The sequence below is a fragment of the Drosophila ananassae genome, assembly GCF_017639315.1.
Source record: "Drosophila ananassae strain 14024-0371.13 chromosome 4 unlocalized genomic scaffold, ASM1763931v2 tig00000054, whole genome shotgun sequence".
Lineage (NCBI taxonomy): Eukaryota > Metazoa > Arthropoda > Insecta > Diptera > Drosophilidae > Drosophila > Drosophila ananassae.
Genome location: NW_025319037.1, coordinates 254,789 through 277,376, shown reverse-complemented (window position 1 = coordinate 277,376; position 22,588 = coordinate 254,789). Strand labels below are relative to the sequence as shown.

Here is a 22,588-nt window from a genome sequence, read left to right as displayed (position 1 = left end):
TTTTTAATTTTTTGACGTAAGCTTAAGGTATTTCAAAAAGTTGTAGAACAATAGTTGCTCATATGATAGTAACAAACATTTTCCAATTTTTTTCAGGATTGTTAAGTAAAAAATAGTGCAAACAGACAAACCGACAAACCGACAACTGGCTTCATTTTGAAGAAGAAGAAAAAATCGAATTTTGCAAATAACTTCTGAATGGATTGTCGGATCGGGTCGATTTATTTCGCGTATTACGTTTTCCATCGTTTTCCCATATACTGCATTGTTCATTAGCTTATAAAAATTTTTCTCAAAATCATTTTTAGCCAATTTGCGATGCTTAGTATTTAAGTCAATATACGGTTTTAACCAGTACGATTGACTGAAAGATAGAATTCGATGTACTTTCTTTAATTTAAGCCCTTGTTGCAAGCATAATTGCAATTGTTTTAAATGGATTATATAAACTTCCTTATCTGTCAAATCAGCTAATAACTTTGGAATCTTTCCTCCTGGGGGCACCTTATTTTCGGGACAAAATGGTAAACTATTATGTTTGTCATGAATATTATCAGGATATTCTAGATCTACTTCTAGAATAAATCCAGTATCTCCTGATGAATCAATATTTATGATATCAAACATATTTATTTCACTCTCACTTAAAAATTTAAAATTTGAAAATGGGAGTTTTTGGCTCATCGCCCGACCATATAAATTATTTGCATCAATATATGATAAATAATTTTTTGGTTTAGCTTCGTCATAATTTTTTATGTACTTATTATTTGCATGAGAAATTCTTTGAGTGCATTGAGTTAAACCTCCGCGTATCCCTCTTTTTAAAAAGTTATACATATTAGGATCGCTTATTAATTCTAACTCTGCTTTTGTGTATTTCATCATTGCATCCCATATATTGCGGAAGTTTTCAAACACATCTGCTAAAATCAGCACATCGCTTTCTAAATATAATTTCATGTAGTCTCTTAAAGATCTACAATGAAAAGAATCCCAAATTTCTTTGGCAAAATTGTAGTTGCTTACACTACATTCTTCATCTGTTAATATATTGTAAAAATAATCCCTAGGAGGAAGCTCTGTTTCATTAAATTTACTAAAACTATCTATATAATCATAAGGAAATACTCCTTTTCTCCTCATTTGCTGGAATTTTTCCCCGCTAAATTTAGATTTTAATATATTAAAATCATTGTCCTCCATATTTGAGGCTAATTTTTCTAGACTAGAATTCAAAAACCTATTTGAATCTATATATTTAATTGAATAATTTGCTATCCCTTTTTGAAAAATTTTTTGCGATAATGCAATGTATAATTCTTTTGTTGGGCGAATTGGTTTGAGTTCCCCACCTAATTCATTTATAAATAAATGAATATCATATCTTGATAAATTATGAAAAACTACTGGAAAAAAGGCACTACTTAATTTAAAACTAATTTTACATTTTTTATGAATAGGACCCTGGTATTTACCACTAAACTGGTCAAAATATTTATCCCGATCGGCCATCTCGATGGGTTCTTCGCAAGCATAACAGTTCCCATGCTCCTGGTAGTCCTCATCATCAATGTCGAACTCGTGGATTGGTTCCTTGCAGTCTTTCCAATATTTTTGGTAGAGGGCCATCGTCTCATCTTTTAATGTTTGCACGAACATCGTCATGCAGTCAGCTCCTGTAATTTATAAATAGGAAAATTAATATTATTTATTGAAACTTATAATTTTATATTTTAATTTATTTACCATCATAAGTCCATAATTTGTTCAGCTCAGGGTTGTATTTATGAACAACATAAAATGATACTGCGCACGCAGTATGTTTTTGTTTAGGCAATGTAAAAGATGCCTCTGGATTATTTGATGCCGTTTGATAGTTTTCCAAAACGGCCTCAATATCTGCATAAATCACCACTGGAGGTGATAATTTTTTGGAGAACGCCTTAAATGACGATTTTGTGTTTGGCTCAGGATATATTGATGCCACTTGTCCACACTCCTTTATATTATGTGTCTTATTTGTTGTGCAATAAAATTGTAGGCAATTTCTGCAAAAATATCTCTTCGAATTTGAAGAGTTTATTTGTGATTTGCATAATGTTTTCATGCTTGTAATGTATGCATAGTGCATACATTTTTCTTTTGGGTTATTTATTCCCAATATATCTAAGTGTTTCTGTTTAACCTCTTTGGTTCTTATTGTTGGACCAACGATTCTGTTATTCATAATTTCGTGTACATTTATGCTGTATTGAGTATTATTTTTTTCAAACAGCTGTATACCCTTCTTGGTAATTGGAAACTCAATTCCCGAAAAGTTTAAGCATTCTTGCTCATATGTTATAAAGGGTTGAGTGATGTCAAAAACCCTATAAAACGATGTTCTTGCAAATTTTTCTCGAGATGCTTTTTTTTCTGCTGATGTGGTAAAGTTTTCTTGAATATGCCTCATATATGAAATGTGTGCTAAAACACACCACTTAAAACAATAAACATAATTATTTTTTATGTTTATGAGCGCATTTCTTTTTCTTATGTTTTGAGGTGCTATAACATACCCAGATCCAGGAAGATGTTGTAGCTTAACAGTTTAAATCTCATAATATTCAAATTGTTTTATTGACCAGCCTGAATCATTTTCCTGGAATTCATCGTTTCGGGCAATTAGGCAATCATTGCAATTATTTAAAATTTTTTCCACATCCTCATACTCATTTTCATAAATTGAGTAACTAGGAGTAGAAAAATTTTTTATTGTCTCTATAAATGTTTCTGCTTCATCGGTTGGTTTTATATACCTACCGTGAACAGATACTGTTACTTTCAGAGATCTATGTTTGCTCATTCCATATTTAATAATATTTAAAAGTTTTTGTTTACATTTAGTGTAGAATTCTTTTAAGCATATATCGTTATCTCCATTTACTCTAAACTTTTCTACATGAAAAGTATTATTTTCAATTATTGGGGAAATGTTTATATTCCCATACAAGTTTTTTTTAATACTGCTCTATGTTTAGCAGAAGATAAATGGTCCGTTTCTTTAAGGGATTATATTTTTCCTGGCAATCCATGCATATCGAATCATTGCCATCTTCTGCATTAGCGATTCTAGCTCTTTTTGATGTTGACGGTTGTTCCTCCAGATCGCTTCTTTCAAAATCATTATTCACAGCTCCATTCTCTTTTCCAGCCTTTCGTTTTAAATGATTGGTTGACACGATTCTAGCTCTTTTTGATGTTGACGGTTGTTCCTCCAGATCGCTTCGTTTAAAATCATTATTCACAGCTCCATTCTCTTTTCCAGCCTTTCGTTTTAAATGATTGGTGTCCTTATCGTTTTTTCCATGTAGTCCATCCCCACGCATCACTATTGCTTCACTTGAAGGTTGTTTACCCTTTCCAGGATTATTCGCAGGAACTTTTGTTCGCGAACGATAAAACTTGTTACCCGAAGAATTTGAGGATCTCGGATTATTATTCATTAGAACCGCGAAGGCATTTCGCGGGCCTTCGCAAGAATCATAATGAGTTATAAACTCATTAACGGTAATGACCTTCTTGCATTGATCGCACACAATTTTTGATTCCATTTTAACGATAATGGGATTGTTTTTAAAATTTCCGAATAAAAATTTCGAATAAAATGTTCTAACCGGCAAAGCGAGATTTAGACTAAAAATTGTATCTCTAAAATAATCATAGAAACCTATTCATCCTTAAAAAATTAGAACAGGTTCTTGTGTTTGAATGTATTGAAGCCATGAATGGAAACACCTGAAAACCACCCCCCAATTTCCACAAGTCAATTAATTGGAAAAACCAATCAAAAGACTCGAAACACGAGATAGTGCTTAGAGCCTGACGCCTCCAGAAGGGAGTAAACAGGCGATCGGCTAATTTCTTGCACGCGTATGTATGTGTGTGTGTGTGTGCGTGGGATCCCATACACATAACCAAACAAATATACATTTATATATATTCCCATGCCAGCAGGCATCTTCTGTCCTTTCTTCAGGCCTTGCCATAAATTTTCCACCTGAGTGTAACTGATAAAAAAGGGCCGCATCAGGTCGATCGTTGTTCCGAGGTTTTTTGTTGACCCTTCAGGTTTAACGGAATTTCACTTTCTTATGACAATTTTTTCCTTTTGATACTTGTTTCAACCCTTGTACAATTTTATATTAGAAATTAAATTTCTTCGTATAACTCAAAAAATAATTTTTAAATATTTCAATGGTCTTGGATTGAAAAATCATTTAAAATGATATGCAATAACATATTGTTTAGTTTTCATAATTATTTTTTCCTTATGTTGCACAAATGATCATAGTGATTTGGTTGGATATATTTTTCTTATTTTTATTTTTACACACACCTAATTTGTCTCATAGGTTGCCCAAGTGACCAAATGATCATGGTGAATTGGGTGAATATATTTTTTCCTAATCAAATTCATTTAGTTTTTCACAAACCTAATTTGTGTCACAGGTGGCGCAAATGATCAATTGAATTAGTAGGGACTTAGGCAAACGGCGTAAAATCGTGGGGGGGGGGGGGGGGGGGGGGAATTAAAAAAAATTAATACAGCCCAGTCGGACCTGGCGCACGCTTTCTTGCTGAAAGCGTGCAGCATTGACGTGCGCCGCGCACTCCCAACATAGGAAACGCATCATTCCAAATTACATTAGCGTGGCCGGGAAATTCAGCACGTGCATCAAAACTTGCGCGTCTCGCGACGAGAAAAAGATGCACTCAGGATGCACACCGTACGCAGCCTTGCCCGAGAAAAAGTGACCGAAAGGCGACAAGGGAAATTTTTATTCAAGAAAAAATTTTTTTTGCTTTTGCTTTTTTTTTTGCTTTTATTCGTTTTTATTTTATTAAATTAAAATTAAATATAAGTTACACTGTTAATTAATACACTGCTAAAATTAAAACAAAAAATTAAAACTAAAAATTGAAACTACAAATTAAAACTAAAAATTAAAAATAAAAGTAAACAATATTTAAACATTCTGCTTAATTTAAATTGTCAAGTAATGGCGGGGAATTTTCTTTGTTTTTTTTGGATTTTTCCTTATAATTTTTATTTTTGGCTCTCCTTATTCCATCCCGGATGGCCCTAATGAAGTCGTCGTAGGTGGAAAAATCACTCCTTGTTGATTCTGTGAAATAAAAAGAAACGTGAATTAAATTATAATGAAAAAACAGAAACAAAAAAATACCTACCAAATATAGCATGGCATATATGTGCATAACTGATATGTGCATAACTGATTTTGCTGATATACATACTAACATACATACATAAACATCAAAACAATGCGATAAAAACAATGCGACAATTTCTTCTTTATTCTAGTAATTCTACCCACTAATTATAATTAGTATTATTAGTAGCTAGAATGTTACAAATATATGTGTTATAAGTTTAGTTAAATAAGATGAATACTTACATTTCTTTTGTTAAATGCAATTCAACACGTTCAATTCAACTAAATGCACTAGAATAAATAGGGTGGGGGAGTTGCCATACTTTAAAGCTACTATCGATTCCCGCACTTAGAAAAATATCGCCCACGCGATGGCAACCCTTTCACCCATTTTTTATATTATATTTTTTTGTTTTCTGTATTTACACAATTCACTATTAAGAAATGTATTTATTTTTAAGATTTACATTATTATTCAATTTTTTTTTTTTGCTTGAGGTGTGTAACTTTTGTTTTTACTCCTTTATTTTTTATTTTAATAATAAAATTAAACTATTTTAGTTCAATTTAAAATTTTTTGTTTTTATTTTGTATTTAAACAATTTGTTTAAATTGACACTTCTATAACTTAAAAGTATTCAATGAATAATATAAAATATAATATTAATAATTTGGCATGAATAAATTTTTTCTAAGTTAAATGTCCCACGCAAAAATTTTTCTAAGTCCCAAACGAGATGAAAATTTTCTAAGTCCCCTTTTTTCAGAGCAATTGCTTTGAAAAGGGAAAAAATTTCCTTGATGTCTGCATGCAAGCGGAAAACGGTGCAAAAAAGCGCGCGTCAGGCGACTGCGGCACGATGCATGCACCAAAAAGTCCGACTGGGAGGCAACCCAGTCGGACTTTTCGGTGCTAGCAGCGTTTCGGTGCATTCCGGCAGGCATCTTTCGTACCTTGTTCTCACCCACCCCGAGTTGAGATAGGAAATTTGTTCTCTCAACATAGATTTTGCTCTCAAAAAACTGGACTTAGAAAATTTTCGTCTCGCTTGCGACTTAGAAAAATTTATGCGTGGGACTTTTAACTTAGAAAAAATTATTTCATGAACAATTCAACGTATATTATTTAAGTTTACCAATTTATGTTCTATAATAATTTTATTGAAGTACAAAATTTAAACATAGCTCAATATTTAATGAAATGATGATTATTTATATAAGGCATTTTTTTTTTACATTAACTGAGGGCAGCAAAAAAATAATCCCGCGTAATTAGTGTGCGTTTTGTGCAGCGTTTTTATGCTAAATCAGCCCAAATCGAAACGGTCACATAGGGTTGTTCGTAGTCCGTCGCATTGGTTTATTATTGTGAAATGGTAAGTTTACTGCTCTGTTCATTCAATTATTCCTATTTTATTGTGTTGATAATGATGAATAAACGTTATTTTATTAAACAAATATTTTCAGTTCTGGCTGTACTAGAAATTTGGACGTCTCAATATCTTTATTTGTAAAAATCTTAAATAATTTGTTTTTCTTCTTAATTTATTTTCAGCTTTTTGTTATTTTTTTTTTTATCTTTTCAGTTTTATTTATTAAGATTAATAAATAATAAATATAATGAATAATAAATAAATATGACAAACAACGCACTTCGAATTTAGTAAAAATCAATGGGCATGGTTGGGAAAAACAAAAACAAAAACCAAAAGCAAAGCAAAAAGCAAGGGAAATTTTTTTTAAACAGAATTTCCCTGGGTGAGATTTCACGCCGATCTCCCCTAGCCGGTAAGCTTGCGGGTAGGGGAGAACAACCTTCTTTTTCCGATCGCCAAGCATATTGATACTCGCTCCGCTGGGTGAGAAAAGCGGCCACGCCAATGTAAATCGGAATGATGGTTTTCCGCAGATGGGAGTGCGCCGCGCACTCCTATTTCCTACCGCGGGATGCGCGTTTGGCGAGCGCCAGGCACGACTGGGATATTAAGCGTAACAACCTCCATAAAAGACAGCCCTAAATCGAAAATAAAATAACATCCAATGAATGATGAAATATTTACCCAGCTCGCTTTGATCTTAAGTGAAGAAAACTTCCGAACCAACGCAAAAGAAGTCTCTGAACCCAAACTAATATAAAATGTTTTCCATTTGGTGTAAACTTTTTTAATAGCGTTATGTATTTCTCTTACAGAACGCAGTGGATGGAATTATTATTTTGCCACATCATTCAATCAGTCGAAGCGTCGCTTTCGCACACGCAATTCTAGATTCAAAATACGATTTGTTATTTAGGTTTGTATCTGTTTTAGTATAAGATTTAGTATAAGATACAAATTTTAGTATAAGATACCAATCATGATGCAAAATTATTTGCTACTCTTGAAAAATATTGATGAATATTTACACCATAGTAACTGAATCAGAAAATGTTACTCCTGATTGGTTTTAAATATTTTTATTACATATTTTTTTTTCATTTAAACAGGTTTTGAAATGTGCAAAGAATTTAACAGCGGACACTGCTTGAGGAACTTTCAGGTACATAAGTTAACAAATTTAAATTAAGCAAGGTAACATGGTTATTTATTTTCGATATTGGATCTGTTTCAAGTGTATTTTAGTCCACTAGAACGACTTTTTAGTTAATATACGGCTCGATTTTACCTCAATAAATAAAGCAATAATAAATATAACAAAGTTTTATTAAAATTTGTGGAATATTTTCCAAGTGTCATATTTTATCGGGATTAATTACCTCTCGGTATTTCTATATTTTATGTCCTTGGCAGAAAGAAACTTTCAGAATAGATTAAAAACAATACATGCTAAATAGCAATACAGTGTAATTAGGAAACATCAGGCACCAAATACCAGAAAAGAAACATAGCGACATATTAAGCGTAACAACCTCCATAAAAGACAACCCTAAATCGAAAATAAAATAACATCCAATGAATGATGAAATATTTACCCTTTCTAGTCCACTAGAACGACTTCTTAGTTAATATACGGCTCGATTTTACCTCAATACAAAAAGCAATAATAAATGTAACAAAGTTTTATTAAAATTTGTGGAATATTTTCCAAGTGTCATATTTTATCGGGATTAATTACCTCTCGGTATTTCTATATTTTATGTCCTTGGCAGAAAGAAACTTTCAGAATAGATTAAAAACAATACATGCTAAATAGCAATGCAGTGTAATTAGGAAACATCAGGCACCAAATACCAGAAAAGAAACATAGCGACATATTAAGCGTAACAACCTCCATAAAAGACAGCCCTAAATCGAAAATAAAATAACATCCAATGAATGATGAAATATTTACCCAGCTCGCTTTGATATTAAGTGAAGAAATCTTCCGAACCAACGCAAAGGAATTCTTTGAACCTAAACTAATATAAAATGTTTTCGATTTGGTGTAAAATTTTTTAATAGCGTTTTGTATTTTTCTTACAGAACGCAGTTGATGGGATTATCATTTTGCCACACACATTCAATCAGTCGAAGAACCACTTTCGCACACGCAATTCTAGATTTAAAATACGATTTGTTATTTAGGTTTGTATCTGTTCAAATTTTAGTATAAGATACCAATCATGATGCAAAATTATTTGCTACTCTTGAAAAATATTGATGAATATTTACACCATAGTAACTGAATCAGAAAATGTTACTCCTGATTGTTTTTAAATATTTTTATTACATTTTTTTTTGTTTAAACAGGTTTTGAAATGTGAAAAGAATTTAACAGCGGACACTGCTTGAGGAACTTTCAGGTACATAATTTAAAAAATGTAAATTAAACAAGGCAACATGGTTGTTTATTTTCGATATTGGATCTGTTTCAAGTGTATTTTAGTCCACTAGAACGACTTTTTAGTTAATATACGGCTCGATTTTACCTCAATAAATAAAGCAATAATAAATATAACAAAGTTTTATTAAAATTCTCTCGGTATTTCTATATTTTATGTCCTTGGCAGAAAGAAACTTTCAGAGTAGATTAAAAACAATACATGCTAAATAGCAATACAGTGTAATTAGGAAACATCAGGCTCCAAACACCAGAAAAGAAACATAGCGTAACAACCTCCATAAAAGACACCCCTAAATCGAAAATAAAATAACATCGAATGAATGATGAAATATTCACCCTTTCTAGTCCACTAGAACGACTTCTTAGTTAATATACGGCTCGATTTTACCTCAATAAATAAAGCAATAATAAATATAACAAAGTTTTATAAAAATTTGTGGAATATTTTCCAAGTTTCAAATTTTATCGGGATTAATTATTTATTTATTTATTTATTTTATTGAATAAAACAATTATCTGTTATTTATACAATTATTATTAAAATTAATTATAATTAAGAATTAGGTAAATTATTCTAACAGAAAAACAATCAATTTAGATTTTATTACATCTAGGGATTATTCAGGCGTAAATATATGTGACAATATGTTATAGTTTTATAGTCCCAATTTAAATATTTTAAGGCAAATAAAAGAAACTGCTTTTGCACTGATTCAATACTTTTTGATGAACCATATACTGCGGACTCCAAACGCATGAACAGTATTCTAGGATCGGTCGAACCAAAGAGATATACAAAGTTTTAGTTGTAAAGGGATCATCAAACTCTTTTGACCAACGCTTGATAAAAGCAAGTACTCCTCTGGTTTTATTAACTGTTACAGAAATATGTTCATTAAACGACAGCTTGTGATCGAAAAGAACTCCAAGATCCTTCATTAAGGAAACACGATCTAAAAAGTGATTCTCAAGTGAGTACGAGATGACATAAGCTATGCTACCATTAAACGTCATAACCTTGCACTTTGGGCAATTTAGTGAGAGAAGAGCACCACAAGAAAACTTCATCAAGGTCGAATTGCAGATGTCTATGAAGGAAGTGGTCAGAGAAAGAAAAGCAAAGCTTGACATCATCAGCATGCATAAGTGTAGAAGCATAGCTCACGACACTAGGTAAGTCGTTAACAAAGAGGATAAACAGAAGAGGTCCTAAGTGACTGCCTTGCGGAACACCAGATGTTACTTTTATAACATGAGATGTGATGTTCTTGAACAAAACCCGCTGCGTACGATTCGATAGATATGAAGTCATCCACTGTATGATATTAGGAGGAAAACCCATAAGATAAAGTTTCCGGAGAAGGAGACGATGATTAACAGAATCGAAAGCTTTGCTAAAATCGGTGTAAACTACATCGGTTTGCATTCGTTTTCGATAACCCTTGTGGACGATCGAAGGGAATTCTAGCAGATTGGTTGTTGTAGAACGATATTTGACAAAACCATGCTGGGAGAAGGAAATTATGCTTTTGCAATGTTGTTGCAGTTGCAATGTAACCAATTTCTCCAGCAGCTTGGGAATAGCAGAAAGCTTAGCAATACCGCGGTAGTTATCAATAAGTATTTTAGAACCTTTCATATAAAGTGGAATAATAAAAGATTCATTCTATCTCTTAGGAAGGCATGAAAGGTCCAGAGATAAATTGAATAGGATGGTAAGAGGGTAGCATAGGATATCAGAGCAGTGCCTGAGAATACAGCTCGGGACATTATCGGGACCAGCAGAAAATGAGATATCCAAGGTTGAAAGAGCATTAAAAACATCAAGATGATTACATTTAGACAAGTAAATATTGTTTATATACGGAATTTTATAAGGGTATTTTGAATTTAAATTATAAGAATTGGACGAATAAGTTGATTGAAAAAATGAAGCAAAGAGATTAGCAATACCTTGTTCTGAAGAATCAGAAATGTTTTTAAAAGTTAGGGAAGGAGGAAAAAGATTGGATTTACGTTTCATATTGACAAACGAATAGAAGGAGCTCGGATCATTTCGGAAGTTTGCCTTACAATTCACGATGTAACGCTTATAAAGTTGATTATTAAGAATAATAAACTGGTTGCGAATGTAAAGAAAGTTTGTCTGATGAAACAAAGATCCAGACTTAAGAAACATTTTGTAAGCTCTAGATTTCCTGTTCTTAAGACGAGATAGGTGTTTATTAAACCATGGCGGCTTAGTTGATGACGACAATGAAACTACAGGAACAAATTTGTCCAAGGCATCGTGGATTACATCATAAAAAGAATCAGTAGCAGCAAATATAGAGTTATAAAATGAAAGATATCCCAGTCAAATCCAGCTAAATGATTGCGAAGAGCATTATAATCCGTTTTTCGGAAACATTTACGATACTGAGTCTTATAGTTAGCATGTATATTAGGGACATCAATTAATACCGAAACCAATAGTGTAGGATGTTGAACGTCCTCAGGAAGCGATAGTGGTGACGACCGATTTACAGGCACAGAGGATATCCTATTACAGAAAATATGGTCTAGAGATATGCTAAGTGTGTTAAGGATGGGGTTAATTGGGAAAAGAGCAATTTCAATTAATTCATCAATAAAGCCGTTGTGACAACTGGCATGCAAGGAATTGTCATCTGAATACGGGATGCAGGAGATTTGGGGAAGGTTGAAATAGGACAAAATCAGACCATAATTAGGACAAAATCAGAGTCATTGACTATTGATAAAACGAACTTAATAGCCTCCACGTGTGGAAAATATACAGTATCCTCAACCGACGGAGGTATATAGGAACAGGTCATGAAAATATGAGTCGGTCCAACAGCTATTTTTAAAGCGATAAACTCGATTCCAAACTGATTCGGGAAAGATATTAGTTCAGCTGAGAATTTATTATTAACAGCAATGAGGACACCACCACCGAAAGATGGTCTATCCATTCGAAGCACAGTGTACTTTGGAACAAAAATTTCATAATCAGAGACAGAGGAATTAAGCCAGGTTTCAGTAAGTGCAATAGCATCAAAATCAAAAGAAGCACTCTTAGTAAAAAATTGGGTCAATTTACCCAGAATACTTCGAACGTTTTTGTAGCAGTAAGAAAATACGTTATTACTTAGTTTTTTGGAGCTGAATCGGCATAGTTGGGATTTAGAGGATCTTTGGCTAAAAATTCATGAATAATACTGTGCTCAGGCCATTCTGACGGATCAAGTGCTTTTTCAAAGAGGATTCCGGAATTACAATTTTGAAAGAGGATATACTACGCTTATGTTTAAAATTAAATTTAAAGTCCGCTAATTCATTAGGAGCTACCTTAAGATGGTTTAAGAGGTGACTCCTGACATCATCCACAGTGGCATCCGGCATGAGGCGGGATACAAATAAAGCTTTACGAGGTGCAACAGCTCTAAGCGAAAGCCCAGAGGATCTTAACACAGGCGCCACACCAGTGAGAGGCCTAGGAGACGGTGCCACAGGAACCTGCTGGTTTTTCAACGATCGATGATCCAAGACAATAGGTGGACCAAGACTCCTTGACGATTCCATTGGCTGACTTGGTGGATCACTTCCACAGGCACAACAGTAGGCGATGAAGTATTAGGCGTTAAAAAAAAGTATCAGAATGAATCGCATGAGAGGCAGGAGTACGCAATAAAGTGACCCCCATCGGGTTGTTGTTTGAAATTTTTTCTCCTTGGAGATTCACTTAATAACTTGAGACCAAGGAATTGGGTCTCAAGTGTAAGGAATTGCTCATTAAGTGCAGAAAATTGCTTACGGACATCTAGAAAGCCGTTTCTCGTCTGCTTCATGAAAGTCCGCATCTCAGACTCAATCTCTCTACAGGCAATACAAGACCATGTCAGACCAATATTCTTTGTGATAAGATAGCTTATCCGTTCATTGTGCCCACCACCAGCACATTTAATATGTGAGCAGTTGTTGTAAAGCCAGCAGGAAACCAGTGATGCATCCTCCAAACTCGCATTTCTTAGCAGTGCAAATTACACTTATTATTGACTGAGATTTGTCCACTGTAGTGAGAGCGAGAAGAGATCAATTAGAAATTTGTGGTAGAGAGGCACGTTCGGATCAGGCACGTCGAAGAGAAGACGTCACAAAAGAGATACGCCGTGACGAATAACCGCTTGAGAGTAACAATGATGTAACGGGATTACTCGACCTGAAAATAGAACTCAGGAAGGGAATATATATATAGTAACATATCAACAAAATTTCTTTAAGTGTATATCAGTAAATTTTGTAAACCAATTTTGTAAACCGAAGCTGAAGCCTTTTGTATTGAAATTCGTAATCCAGCTGCAAATTGCACCATTCCAATTTTTGTAAAAACATAAACATTTAATTTTTCAATTCGGCTGAAAACAGTCTCATTTAAGATTTCCAATTTCTAAGAGCCACTTCAGATTGAAAACCAAAACAATATTTTGGTAAACAGAATCCCGACTCAAATCTTTCTCACTCCTTTTAAGTGAAATAAAACTAAACAGCTCAAACCATTCTTAAATGGGCATCCACTTCACAGGAAATTTCACATTTTCTTGTCACCTCGATTAATTGAGACCCAAAGTCTTCCACGTCAACTGACACCTCAAGTAATAGGTTCCGACTCAATCGATTTCCTTCAGAAAACAAAGCCTCTCTGAGAGAAAAGCTTCTTTCGAGCTTTGATCTGCAAAAAGCTTCAGCAAGGGTAGCTATAAAAGGGACTTAGAGCCCCAAAGTTAAGTTAGTTCTGAAACTCCAAAAATTCTAAGCAGTTTTAAAAATCACACTGTATCAAAAACGGAACTCAAATAAAAATATATTTTTTCAAACTATTTTTGAAGAAGATATTTAATTGGCGCAGTCGGTAGGATGTGTAAAAGTGACCAGTGATCAATCGAGATCATAGAACATCGTTGAAGTATTTTGTGCTAATGCAACTGCAGCCTTAATACTAACCGCGAGTGTTAATCGCTATTCACATCCGCAAAAGAACTTACGTGTTAGTTTCAATTTGTAGCCCACTTTTCGAAGTGTGACTGCTACCGAAAATATACAAAACACAAAAACTTAAAATAAATTAGTAGCCCGCTTTCATAGTGTGACCGCTACCGAAACAAATAAGAAATACGAACATTACAATGGCCGAACCAGTAGCAAAGTCCAGTTACTCTCCGAGCTACACCTTAATCAGGCTTTAAGCCAGATTAGGCAAGTTCCCAATTTTAATGGAAGCACCAGGGAATTAAGTGCATTCATCAGACGGATCGAATACATTTTAAATTTGTATCCATCAACTGATCCGCGTCAAACAGCTGTATTCTTCAGTGCAATCGAGATGCAATTATCAGGAGATGCCCAGCGAGTGTCACAGATATCAGCAGCAACCAATTGGCCCGATCTAAGGATTGCTCTCATCGATGAGTATAAAACCCAAACCCCATGCGAGGAATTACTAAGACGACTCTACAATACCCCTTTCAATGGAAGCATTCGTAAGTTCGTCGAGGATCTAGAATATAAAATATTTGTCATAACAAACAAATTGTCGTTAGAAAATAACAATTTAAATACAATGATTTATAATAATGCCATGAATAATACTGTAAAAGATGTAATAATGAGAAAACTTCCTGACAGGTTATTCATGACATTAGCAAGGCACGATATAACTACAGTCAGTAAACTTAAACAAGTAGCACAACAAGAAGGTTGTTATGATTCTGGTTCTGATAAAGTTAAATCACAACATAATTCAAAACAAAACGGACAAGATAGGAGAAATTATCAAAGAAATAATAATTTCCAAAGAAATAATTCCTTTTATAATAATAATAATCAACAAAATTATAATCAGCAAAGTAACTATAGACAACCAAATAATTTCAATCAACAACAATTTCAACAGGAATTGCAGCAAAATTTAAATCATGGTAGAGCTCAGAATCCTATGAATTATCAACAGCCAACATCTTCTTTACAAGGTTATAATTCTAACAAACCAGTGAAAAGACAGCGTGAATATTCAAGCGATCAATCTAGAATGGAAATCGAAAATTTTCATCAAATAGCCTCGGATCCAATAGAAGAAATAGAAATCCTTACATCAGAATAACTATTAACAATCGCGCATTTAAATGTGTAATAGATACAGGAAGTTCAATAAACCTAATAAAAGAAAATTATTTTAATTTCCCACAAACATTAAAAACGTTAGAAGTGCACACAATTAATGGTGTAATTAAATTAAATAAGTCCGTAAATTTTAAATCAAGTAAACTTTGTCCGATCGATCAACCATTTTGGGTTCACAATTTTTCGCAAAAATATGACATATTGATAGGAAGAGAGTATTTAGAAGCATGTGAAGCAATTATTAATTATAAACAGGAAACAGTCACTTTGAGCGGATTTGTTTTTTCCATGATATATAACCACGAAGATTTCAAGAATTCCGAAATTGAAACATTGGAAGATTATCTCAGTCCACCTTCATCTGAGGATATATCTTTTAATTTTGCAATTAATAATGACTTAGAAGAAAATAATAAATTTCGAATAAATCATCTTAATAAAGAAGAAAGAACTAAATTAAATAACATTTTATTTGAATTTAGGGATATCCAGTACAGGGAAGGTGAAAATTTGACCTTTACCAGTGCTATAAAACATTCAATCCAAACCAAACATGAAGATCCTATTTACAAAAAACCTTATAAATACCCCCAAGCTTATGATCAAGAAGTAGAAGTCCAAATTAAAGAAATGATGAATCAGGGAATAATACGTAAATCGAAATCCCCTTATTGTTCTCCAATATGGATAGTCCCAAAGAAAGAAGATGCATCAGGTAAAAAGAAATTTCGAATAGTAATAGACTATCGAAGTCTAAATGAAATAACTATTGATGATAAGTATCCGATACCAGTTATGGATGAAATACTTGACAAACTTGGAAAGTGTCAATATTTTACAACAATTGACCTTGCCAAGGGTTTCCATCAAATTCAAATGGATGAAAATTCTATTTCAAAAACAGCTTTTTCTACTAAAAATGGACATTACGAATACACACGAATGCCATTTGGTCTGAAAAATGCGCCTGCAACTTTCCAACGTTGCTTGAACAATTTATTAGAAGATTTAATATACCAGCATTGCCTTGTTTACATGGATGACATAATTATATTTTCTACTTCATTAGAAGAACACATATTGTCCATAAAAAAGGTGTTTTCAAAACTTCGAGAAGCTAATCTTAAACTTCAACTTGACAAATGTGAGTTTATGAAAAAGGAAACTGAATTCCTTGGACATATAATAACAACAGAAGGAATAAAGCCGAACCCCCAAAAAATTGAGGCAATACAAAAATTTCCAATACCAAAAACCCAAAAAGAAATAAAATCATTTTTAGGTCTCTGTGGATTTTATAGAAAATTCATACCTGATTTTGCTAAAATTGCAAAACCTATGACTGTAAACTTAAAGAAAGGTTCCACTATAAATTCAACCAATAAAGAATATTTAGAAGCATTTGAGAAATTAAAACTTCTTATTACATCAGACCCAATTTTAATTTACCCTAACTTTGAAAAATTATTTTCCTTAACAACAGATGCTAGCAATGTCGCCATAGGCGCAGTATTATCGCAAAATCATAAACCTATTTGTTATGCAAGTATAACTCTTAATGAACATGAAATTAATTATTCAGCAATAGAAAAAGAGCTTCTGGCTATAGTCTGGGCCACTAAATATTTTAGGTCTTATCTCTTTGGTAGAAAATTCGAAATCCTTAGCGATCATAGACCATTAGTTTGGCTTCATAATATAAAAGAACCAAACATGAAACTACAAAGATGGAGAATAAAATTAAACGAGTTTGACTTCACTATTAAATATTTGCCGGGAAAGGAAAACCAGGTAGCTGATGCTCTGTCAAGAGTGAAGCTAGAAGAAAATTTTTTAGGAGAAACACCGGATAATACCGAGTCATTACCCACAATAGCAACAGTTCATAGTGCACATGAAGACAATCAGAATTATATAGAAATAACGGAAAGACCTTTAAACTATTACAATAGACAAATTGAATTTCATAGAGGAAACTCAAATGAAGTCAAATTGAGCCAATACTTTCATAAAACCAACCTTAAAATAATTTATAAAGAAATGACCCATGAATATGCAAAAGAATTAATTAAAGAATATTTGTGCTCTAAAAAAAGTGTTATTTATTTTCCTTGTGAAATGGACTTCATAATATTTCAAAATGCTTATATAGAAATCATCAGCCCAAACAACTTAACCAAAGTTATGAAAACTAGTACAATATTAACAGATGTCCAAACATTCGCCGAATTCAAAGAAATTGTCCTTAAAGCTCACGTAGAATTATTACATCCAGGAATAGAAAAACAAACAAGCCTTTTTAAAGAAAAATATTATTTTCCCGATTATCAGAGATTAATTCAGAATATTATAAATGAGTGTGAAATTTGTAACCTTGCTAAAACAGAACACAGAGATACAAAACTTACATTTGAATTAACCCCAGAAACCTTTAACCCCAGAGAAAAATATGTTATAGATTTTTACATGATCGATAATAAACAATTCTTATCTTGCATTGATATTTATTCCAAATATGCTGCTTTAATAAATGTCAACAGTAGGGATTGGTTAGAAGCAAAAAGGGCATTACTCATGATATTTAATGTAATGGGTAAACCAAAAGAAATTAAAGCCGACAAAGACTCTGCATTTATGTGCTCAGCATTGCAACTTTGGCTGCAATCAGAAGATGTAAGAATAACTATAACCACAAGTAAAAATGGCGTTTCTGACATAGAGAGATTTCATAAAACTATTAATGAAAAATTAAGAATTATAAATTGTGAACGGATTCCTGAAAATATAATTACTAAATTTGAAACAATCGTTTATATTTATAATCATAAAACAAAACATAGCTCTACAGGTAGAACACCAGCAGACATTTTTATTTTCGCCGGAACTCCAAGTTATAATATTCAAGTGAATAAAATAAAGAAAATAAACAAGCTTAATAAAAATCGTCATACATTCGATATTGATACTAGGTATAGACAAGCTCCACTTATAAAATCTAAAACAACAAATCCTTTTAGGAAGACAGGCCAAATTACACAAACTGACGAAAAACATTATGTAGAAAAAAATAGAGGTAGAGAAATCACACACTATAAATCGAAATTTAAAAAGAAAAAGAAAATTAATACCAGCAAATATAATAATTCCAGATTTCCACCGGAAGACAACCCAGCTTAATAAAATTATCTTTTATATAATAACTTTATTATGTCTTATATATATCGCCATGTGTCAGAACATAGATATCAATCCAATTCAAGCAAAAAATGGATACTTAATTTTCCAAACAGGTAACATAGATCTGCCCACTAATTATGAATATCATTGTCTCACAGTCAATTTAACTAAAACTGAACAAACTTATAAAAATCTAATGGAACAAACACGAGAATTTGAACATTTGGATCAAATTCAATATCTAAAAGAAAAATTAAATAGAGAAATGAATGGAATAAAAATTGCTCAACGAAACAAAAGAGGACTTGCAAATTTTGTAGGTACCTTTTATAAATATTTATTTGGCACATTGGATCAACAAGATAGGGAAGAATTAGAATCAAAAATTGATAACTTGTCCGAAAATAGTATACAGATCAACGAATTAAATAAAGTTATTGATGCAATTAATAAAGGAATAGAAACAGTAAATCGTTTAAATGAAAACCAAAATGAAAACCAAAGGTTAGCAATCCTTATTTTCAATTTACAAGAATTTACAGAATACATAGAAGACATTGAATTAGGAATGCAATTTACAAGATTAGGCATATTCAACCCAAAGCTCCTAAAACATGACCCGCTTAAACATATTAATTCAGAAAAATTGTTAAATATTAAAACATCTACTTGGTTACAAGTTAATACTAACGAAATATTGATAATTTCTCATATTCCTCGTACTATTATTAAAACCCCCATTTACAAAATTTTACCGTATCCGGATCAGAATCAGAATATAATAACCGAAACATTGCATGATAAATATTACATAAAAAATCAGCAAGTCTTTAAAGTAAAAACAAAAGAAATAGTAAATAATAAATGTATAATAGGTCTCTTAAGACAAACAAATACAGAATGTAGATATACAAAAATGTACAAGAACTTCGAATTAAATTATATTGAACCCAACATTATAATAACATGGAATTTACCAAAAACTTTGTTAAATCAGAATTGTATAAATAAAGATCTAATAGCAGAAGGAAACAATATAATAAAAGTATTCAACTGTTCTATACAAATAGAAGATGTAATAATAACAAATACTATGCTTGATTACACCCGAACTATTTATGTAAACAACAACATAACTAAACTCGAACCTTTATCGTATATCGTAGCCAAAGAAATATTCCAAAACCACTCAAAACAATATTTTAAAACTCAAACAATTTTACTAATACTACTAGTAGTAATAATTATTATTATAATCATATATTTGATTTATAAATTTAAGAACATCCCAAAAAGGATAATAATTAATTATAAAAAACAAAAGGTTATAACTCCCGAAGAAGAAACTATAAGTTCAGAGAATAAAGAACATGACCTACAGTTATACCCCAAACTAACCGCCTGAGGACAGGCTAAATTCTTAAGGATGGGGAAGTAACATATCAACAAAATTTCTTTAAGTGTATATCAGTAAATTTTGTAAACCAATTTTGTAAACCGAAGCTGAAGCCTTTTGTATTGAAATTCGTAATCCAGCTGCAAATTGCATCATTCCAATTTTTGTAAAAACATAAACATTTAATTTTTCAATTCGGCTGAAAACAGTCTCATTTAAGATTTCCAATTTCTAAGAGCCACTTCAGATTGAAAACCAAAACAATATTTTGGTAAACAGAATCCCGACTCAAATCTTTCTCACTCCTTTTAAGTGAAATAAAACTAAACAGCTCAAACCATTCTTAAATGGGCATCCACTTCACAGGAAATTTCACATTTTCTTGTCACCTCGATTAATTGAGACCCAAAGTCTTCCACGTCAACTGACACCTCAAGTAATAGGTTCCGACTCAATCGATTTCCTTCAGAAAACAAAGCCTCTCTGAGAGAAAAGCTTCTTTCGAGCTTTGATCTGCAAAAAGCTTCAGCAAGGGTAGCTATAAAAGGGACTTAGAGCCCCAAAGTTAAGTTAGTTCTGAAACTCCAAAAATTCTAAGCAGTTTTAAAAATCACACTGTATCAAAAACGGAACTCAAATAAAAATATATTTTTTCAAACTATTTTTGAAGAAGATATTTAATTATATGAATATTCGAAGAGCGCGGCAGAAGTAATATTAAATAATAATATTGTTTTTAAGAAGTGAATGGTTCAATGAACTATGTAAGTCAAATATGCTCCGACGATGATACGCGAAAAAAGAAACTCGTATCAAAGATATAGGTAATCAGATGAGAGCAATTGCAAAAACACGTCGGGATACGGCAAAGTCCGACTAAAGACTGATACAGTGTAATTAGGAAACATCAGACACCAAATACCAGAAAACTGACATAGCGACATATTAATATCGATTTGGTGTAAACTTTTTTAATAGCGTTTTGTATTTTTCTTACAGAACGCAGTTGATTGGCTTATCATTTTACCATACACAATCATCGGTCGAAGCACCAATTTCGTACATGCAATTATAGATTCATAACAGAATATAGAAAGTAAATTTAAGAATATATTTTAAACATAACAGGCTAAATAGCAATACAGTGTAATTAGGAAACATCAGACACCAAATACCAGAAAAGAAACATAGCGACATATTAAGCGTAACAACTTCCATAAAAGACAGCCCTTAATCGAAAATAAAATAACATCGAATGAATGATGAAATATTTACCCAGCTCGCTTTGATCTTAAGTGAAGAAAACTTCCGAACCAACGCAAAAGAAGTCTCTGAACCTAAACTAATAATAAAATGTTTTAAAATTTGGTGTAAACTTTTTTAATAGCGTTTTGTATTTCTCTTACAGAACGCAGTTGATGGGATTATCATTTTGCCACACACATTCAATCAGTCGAAGCGTCGCTTTCGCACACGCAATTCTAGATTCATAATGTGGTTTGTTATTTAGGTTTGTATCTGTTCAAATTTTAGTATAAGAAACCAATCATGATGTAAAAGTATTTGCTACTCTTGAAAAATATTGATGAATATTTACACCATGGTAACTAAATCAGAAAATGTTACTCCTGATTGTTTTTAAATATTTTTATTACATTTTTTTTTTCATTTAAACAGGTTTTGAAATGTGCAAAGAATTTAACAGTGGACATTGCTTGAGGAACTTTCAGGTACATAATTTAACAAATTGAAATTAAGCAAGGCAACATGGTTCTTTTTTTTCGATATGGGATCTGTTTCAAGTGTATTTTAGTGCACTTGAACGACTTCTTAGTTAATATACGGCTCGATTTGACCTCAATAAATAAACGAATAATAAATATAACAAAGTTTTATTAAAATTTGTGGAATATTTTCCAAGTTTCAGATTTTATCGGGATTGATAGAAAGAAAATTTCAGAATAGATTAAAAACAATAAATGCTAAATAGCAATACAGTGTAATTAGGAAACATCATCTTGCAAAAACAAAACAACATGGGTCGATGAAGAACGTAGCAAACTTCAGGACACATGAAGATCGACATTTTAAATGCATATCGCAGCCAATGCTGGCCAAAGAAACTGAAACTAAAATAAAAAAAAAACTGAGTAAAGTGATGTGATGGGAAAGCACGGTGGAGTACAACAAAAAAAAAAGAAGAAGGAATAGCGCATCAGAGAGAGAGACTCCTCTTTATGAAAACTTCAGTACCCGCATGGTCAAAAGCTCAATGGCTACAAAACGAGCTTGATTGCTTATAAAAAAAAAAACCAAAAAAAAAATCCCAATCCCATCTACTCACTCAAGTATTATAAAAACACTTGAAAAACAAACTATTAATCCACCCACACAAAAAGAAGAAACCTCAACGAAAGTAGAAATGACGACGACTGCAGAGGATCCCTGGAATCACACCTGTGCCAGCATCGGTGCCCCAACAACCTAATAAAAGAAGATAAGCCTGTGCAGCCAGCACCGGCCCCGTTTAGCGCTTCAAGCTAAACTCGGAACAGTGAACCGACAGCGCTACCTAGAGCGCAAAATTTTTTTAGCCCCTCCCATGTACTGCGATGCACCTTTTTTTTATAGTAAAAAAAATGTTTGTAAAATTGAGCGACATTAAAGTTGCCCGATTAGCATGTGCCCTGAAAACCATACAAAAAATAGGCAGGTTTTTTCATGTAAAAAAAGAAAAATAAGAAAAAAAAACAATATATTCAAAAAAAAAATAGGCAGGCTTTTATCCACAGCA

At 32.5% G+C, this 22,588-nt stretch overlaps 1 protein-coding gene and 1 long non-coding RNA gene across 6 annotated transcripts in view; one reads left to right on the top strand and one right to left on the bottom strand.

The window, feature by feature from the left end:
* LOC6506041 (mediator of RNA polymerase II transcription subunit 26) overlaps nt 1-21,636 on the top strand; it is a 164,693-nt gene extending 143,057 nt beyond the window's left edge. Inside the window, exons 1-7 of one of the 4 annotated variants that reach the window (XR_004310244.2) lie at nt 6,563-6,595; nt 7,411-7,511; nt 7,705-7,757; nt 8,681-8,782; nt 8,948-9,000; nt 21,203-21,304; nt 21,472-21,636. The gene's annotated coding sequence lies outside the window, so the exon portion shown is untranslated. Of the gene's footprint in view, nt 1-6,562; nt 6,596-7,410; nt 7,512-7,704; nt 7,758-8,680; nt 8,783-8,947; nt 9,001-20,793; nt 20,809-21,202; nt 21,305-21,471 lie in introns of those variants that run through there. The other 3 variants (XR_006507817.1, XR_006507818.1, XR_006507819.1) reach the window with 3 other exon arrangements.
* Nucleotides 5,075-6,101, bottom strand: LOC26514419. 2 transcript variants are annotated; one of them, XR_006507820.1, is made up of 3 exons: nt 5,463-5,704; nt 5,236-5,406; nt 5,075-5,171 (listed from the first exon to the last, which is right to left on the bottom strand). It is a non-coding gene; the product is annotated as an uncharacterized LOC26514419 (long non-coding RNA). The 2 variants fall into 2 exon arrangements; XR_001408275.3 differs by lacking the exon at nt 5,236-5,406 and having other exon boundaries at nt 5,463-6,101.
* Nucleotides 21,637-22,588: the final 952 nt, after the last annotated feature.